General features: G+C 44.5%; 1 non-coding gene across 1 annotated transcript; it reads left to right on the top strand.

The window, feature by feature from the left end:
• The first annotated feature begins 5,176 nt into the window (after positions 1–5,176).
• On the top strand, positions 5,177–5,248 carry TRNAT-UGU (transfer RNA threonine (anticodon UGU)). The gene has a single exon. It is a non-coding gene; the product is annotated as a tRNA-Thr (tRNA).
• Positions 5,249–6,038: the final 790 nt, after the last annotated feature.

Here is a 6,038-nt window from a genome sequence, read left to right on the forward strand (position 1 = left end):
ATATCACTGAACAAAACATCTTCATAAGAATTTTAAAAAAATGTCTAAACCACTTGAATAATAAACAGGTACTGGGAGTTTTATGGCAGGCAGCCAGAAGTATAGCACCTCAAGCTAAACAAGAGAAAAAAATATTAAAAGCAGCAAGTGAGATAAAATCTAAGAACCAACCCACAAGAAGGATGGTATATCCTTGGTTTTCCCCCGCATTGTTTTTTTTCCATTCAGAGGCAGATACTTCTTGGAAGGCATGCTGGCCTCCCAGTAAATCTACAAGGGAACCTAATTCCAGGATTTACAGAGGGAGGACGCTAAACTGAGGCACGTCAGATGGGATCCACCATGGTTTCTGGACCAACATTGTGGCAATGAGGTGGATCACAGAAACTCCGCGTTTCCAAATCACGTTGCACAGGTTTTCAAAGAGGCAGAAACTTGTTCCCAGAAATGTCCACAACAACTACATTGAGCAAATTTCCAAGAGACTAACCTTCTGGGAACATGAATACTAGGTTTTGGCATTTTGCATGTCCTCCTATGATCAAAACATTTAGAAAGGGAGTGCCCCTATTTTAGAACGTATCGTGCAGAACCTGTTCACTCAACACCTGTCTGCGGCACTTTGTCATCTTGCTACTTAGTTCATCGCCAGTGTCCAATCGTCTGAGCCTCCCGTGATAGGTCAAGCGAGTGCATCTCTCATTGCTCCAGTGTGGAACAGATGAGTGGTGATATTGGTCTGACTGGTATTATCTTCCCTCAGGTGCCAGACCAGAAGTAAGAAAGGCCAGCCCTACAGTTCTGTGCCCTTCGTACAAGGTCATCTGACTGTCACAAGATCTGCCTTGCACTGAAATGGACTGTGCATGCACCCTGTGAGTGGTGTAGGGTCTGATGGGAGGTGCCTTCTATGTAGAGAACCCTGTGTAGGTGTGATAAATAATGGAGTAATTGTGCCAGAATGGAGCAGAACATAATTTAGCCTTACAGCTAGAGGTTGGATAGTCTAGGGTTAAAGTGCTATGTATTCACAAGGCATACATACCGTCGTACATGAACAATCTTCCTCACTATGAGCTTGGGTTTCTGGAGCGTACCGGATGTCTGAGAGTGCGGTATTACTCAGGTTGAGAACCCGCAGTTCCTCTGACTGAGTAGAATGTCGCAGCAAAGTGTTTACTTATATCACCAAAAACAGTACCATTGGAGCATGCTTTCCTAGGAAATGCAATTTAGGACTGAAGTTCATTTCTGGGGAACAGCTACCCCACCAATCATCTAAGACATACCTAACAGGACGACTGCTGTGTGCAGGCAACGCAGTCAACTCCTTGTCTTGGCACGAAGGCTCTGATGACCCGCAAGTTTGTGAGACACTTTGCACGCAGATCAGTTGTCCATTTGTTTGACCCAATTATTTAGGGAGTGTTGACCCATCGACTCATAAACCCCAACAAACAAGCCACAGTGGCTGTAACATCTCAGCTGCACCATCAGAAGTCCACAAGTCCTTGTAACATTATCGCTGTGTTTATCAAATCTCCAAGGGATTGGATCCCTTGCAATGACCCCTCAAGAACAGCAGCAAAGAGACACCTGAGAAAGTACTCACTACACTCATCCTCAGATACACTCTATGACTGCCTGACACTGAGGAAGGATGTCTCCAGGATTAACTATATCACCATGGCAAGAAATTGATTGCTTCGTAAAGGGGCTAGCTTGGCCTTCTGCAAATCAACTGCGGGATACGTAGAGGTTGGGCTTTCTGATGGGCTCTAAGACACAGTTGGATCATCCTCAACTCCGCCCATAAACAGAGATGCCTAGAGATAATTTGCGAACGGGTACACCTTCCATTACCATTTCTTAGCATTGGGCTATAGTGGCTCCAAATAAAGCACCGAGTAGGGCCAACTAGATCGAAAGTCAAAAAACTGACCCATCAGCGCAGTGGTCAGCACAGATCTGTCCAGGGACCTGAACAAAACTGCATCATATACCATATCAGACACAAAGGGTGCTACCAAAATGAGGAACTGGATATTTTTATTGAAAAGCCCCTGCTGGCTGCCAGGCCGACAGTTTCTGTGCTGCCCTCATGTGCGAAGCAAGTAAGAACAAGCATTGGCCAAGACCGAGTCAAAGCCAACAGGTCTCACCTTTGGAGCTATTGGTTTTGACAGTGGGTTTAGTCCTGGTGTAGAGCATCCCTTCTGCTGTGCAGCATGGCTAAAGAATTTAAAGCAGAAAAAAACCTATTGACGCAGATAGTTGTGTCATTTTGTAGGCGTGTGCATCATGCATGCGCATATCTACAAATTGGCGCCGGTACCTAATTTATTTCGAGTTGGATTGGTAACTAAAATGGGGGAAAAACACCTTGAAGAAGAGCAGAAGCAAAAAAAAGAGGACTTGGGCGGGGAAGCCAAAGAGGCAACTTGTGATTTGGCAAGCAACATGAGGGATGGAAAAAGCATGGCAGAGGAGCACACAGTGAAACAGAGCAACAGTGGCAGTCCCTCCACTAAGGCGGAGGAGCGTCGCCCCACTGCTTACTGAGTGAACAATAAAAAAATAAAATGATAATAACTTAACGTCATTATCATTTTTATTTAAATCTACTGGCTCAGTTGTTTGGGGCGGGAGGGGCTGGCCTGCTTAGAGGCTGGGGAAGGAGTAGTAGGCACTTCTTAGTGCGCATGACATTTTTGCCAGCCATTTCATGTGCACTTTGCATGTGCACTTTGCATGTTCTCCGCCCAGGCTACATTAAAGCCTGGGTGGAGAACATGCCCAGGGTTCCATTCCCTGTTTGAGCACCAAACCAAGGCACTCAGACAGCATTGTAATTGGCTCAGGGGAGCCTGGGTTCTTCCTGTTTCCACAGAAGCGAGGAAGAGAATGGAGAGGATGGAGGAAAGGCGTCAGCCGGCCGCATCCATGTAAGAGGCTTTAAAAAATATATATTTTGAATTGCCTCCCCTACAGTGGTGTAGCTAGAGCTTCTGGCACTGGGGGCTATCCCTCAGATTGCCGCCCGTGGCAGGTAGCGGGGCTGGGGTGGATGCTGGGTAAAAAAAAACGGCCGGCACTTGAAAGAGGTCCAAGAGACACGGTATAACCGCTAATAGTTACCTCGATCATGCAAGTTACATGCACATACATGCACATACATGAGACAGACCAAGGCTACACAGTTGAATACACCGGCAGTACAAAGTCATACAATTGATGGAAGGAATGCAGAACAAATCAAAACATTCACCCCCAGTCAAGAGATCTGGGTTAAATCCATCATTCTTTTGCTCACCATGCCACCCCAGTTTAGAATTGGTCATATGCAAAGCAAGACTGATTTGCATATGGCTGGGTTCAAACTGGAATGGCACAGGGAGCAGAAAAATGACGGTTTAGACCCAGATCTCTGTACTGGGGTGAATGTATGACATTGTTCTGTATTCTGTCCATCAATTGTTCTTTTTGCAATAATAATTTATAAGTACAGAGGTATCAAGGTTGACTTGTTTGCAACCTCTAGCATATTTAACCTAAAATATGACCAGAGTACTATATGCGGTGGCAATGTGTTGGTCTGAATAGATGTTATTACACCTTAAACGTATACCTCCTTGGGCGGAGATCTCAGCACATAAAACGGAGAAGTAGTACAGGTCTCCACACATAGGTTTGTGAATTGCATTTTGTAGTATGAGAGTAGTACTACTGTACTGATTCTAAAGGTTCTACTAAATGCAGTTTCTGAATTGTGCTCGAACAGTCTCTGATGTCTTGCCAATTTGCCACTGCGGAGAGAGGCCATATTGGGTTTAGCTGGTTTCTCCTTTTATAGTTGCTGCGCTAGCAATCACTAATAGTGTGGGTGATATGTAGAAAAGTGGAATTCAACTACAGGTAAAAAATCCTGATGAACATGATTGTCAGTTCCATTGAGAAGGAGTCATGCAGCAGCAAAACCTACATGAATTCAGGATGATCCATGAGTATCTCGTCTCTGCAGGTCATTGGAAATCCTTGGATTTAAATGTAATCTGATTGGCTAGTATATCGCCCTGAAGGACAAATATTAAATAGTTTCATTCCAGTTTTTCTCCGTGTTGAGGGGTTTTAATGCTCTGTTGAGCGATTTTGGTCAAGGGTGGCTGGGCGTGTCTTTTAGCGTTAACATTTCTGCCGACAATAAAGATGTTCTAGTGGGACCTATAATTTTTGAAAGAAGGTGGTTCCATGATTGTTCTATAACATATGCTCTCTCCATTGAAAATCCCATACAATTCTATTTTGCCAGTTCTGACCCAGTCTAGGGGAATCTTATGATTATTTGTAATTAGCACATAGTAAGAATTTCCCCAAAAATTAAATGTAGGTCCCTAATTGGGGAAGACGTGGAATGTGACATCTTGCCTCAGCTGTTTTTTCTTTTTTAGGTACAGTATAGTGACACTTCAGTAGCTCTTGTGAAGAAAGGTTTAAGATGGTGGTCTAGGGCAGATGAGGTGGCTGACTGGTTAAGGCGGTGTACTGCTAGTCCATTGTGCTCTGCAGTTGTGGGTTTGAATCCTTAGTTGGAAAGCTATCAGACTCTCTTTTGAAGGTCGGCATTTCTCGTAGTACAATTACACTCTCTTTCAAGACACAGCCATAATCCACTAGAAGGGCCCATCTGATTATTCCATTTTGGCATTTATGTCAAATAAAGTTAAGTAATTTGTGCTTAATAGAAATTAGATCTTTCATAGAGTGTCCAGAGGATTGCCTTTCTCTCACTCCTGGTCTTCTAACCAGTTTGGATATTTATACTAATAAGAAAGCAGCTCTTACTCCTAAAGTTTCAGCCGTCTCAAGTGTATGACTGTTCACAAATGTCTGCCCCAAAGAGACAGATCACTTCTAATAAGTGCTTTCTCTATCTGTCACTGATTGCGGACATACTAACTAGAGCTATCGTGGTGTCATAAATGTGAAAACTCTTATGTTCTCATATACAAATGGAGTTTTTCCTACTTCCAAGAAAAGTGCCTTAGCATGCTCTTCAATTTGTGCACGCATGTAGACATTCATATGCAACTGCGTTTCCATACAAAGACTCAAAATCATAGATATCTTCATATCGCAGTAAAAATAGATGTTGCGATTTACATACTGCTGGCAGACTGGCCTTATAGCTTAGTGGCAGAGCACTGGTCTTGTAAACCAGGGGTCCTGAGTTCAAGCCTCATCAGGGCCTTTTCATATGTGTGTTTCTGTATGTTGTTTTTAAGTCATTCTTTCTAGGAGTCACACCTTGCTTTAAGTTTGATTATTGCCCCCAAAATAGTGCCGCCTGGGGCGGACCACCTCCACCGACCCACCCGCCCGTCCCCCCATCTGACTTCCCCACCCCAACAAGCATTCCATAGCAGCCGCTAATACAGAGCAACACAGAGACGTGGGGGTTGGGTGTGGAAGGCGGGAAGAGGGAAGCGGGAGCCCAGATGCACACGCTAGACAGAGCAACATGGAGACTGGGAGTATAACACACAGCAAGGCAGAGGAACACAGAGAGGGGGAAGCAGAGAAGCACACAGAGAGACGGAGCAACACAGAGACAGAGGGGCAGAGAAACACACAAGGGAGATAAAAGCTGCACACAAAAAAGCAGAGTAAGGACACAGTAATGCTTGAGTGCCCCAGCGGAGGGACAAGCTCACGCTGGGGTAGTAAATCACACACAAGCCATCAAATAAGCAGCCAAATGTGAGAGACAATGAGACCAATTAATAGTAAACAATGGGTGAGCAGTAAGCTGACTGTAAGATAACAAAATGTCTTGCAACAGACAGCACATGCGATGTCTTGAGGTAAGACCAAAAAAGCACTAAAACTTGCAGTAAAAACATTGAGGGACTTATTTACAAGCCTCTTGCGCCGTCGGTATGTCACATTTTCCTATATTAAAAGTGACGCACCGACAGCGCAAGGGGCTTGTAAATAAGCCCCAGAGGGTACAGGGAACAGAGGTTTGGCACAATCACCTC

This window comes from Lissotriton helveticus, chromosome 5_1 (assembly GCF_964261635.1).
Source record: "Lissotriton helveticus chromosome 5_1, aLisHel1.1, whole genome shotgun sequence".
NCBI lineage: Eukaryota > Metazoa > Chordata > Amphibia > Caudata > Salamandridae > Lissotriton > Lissotriton helveticus.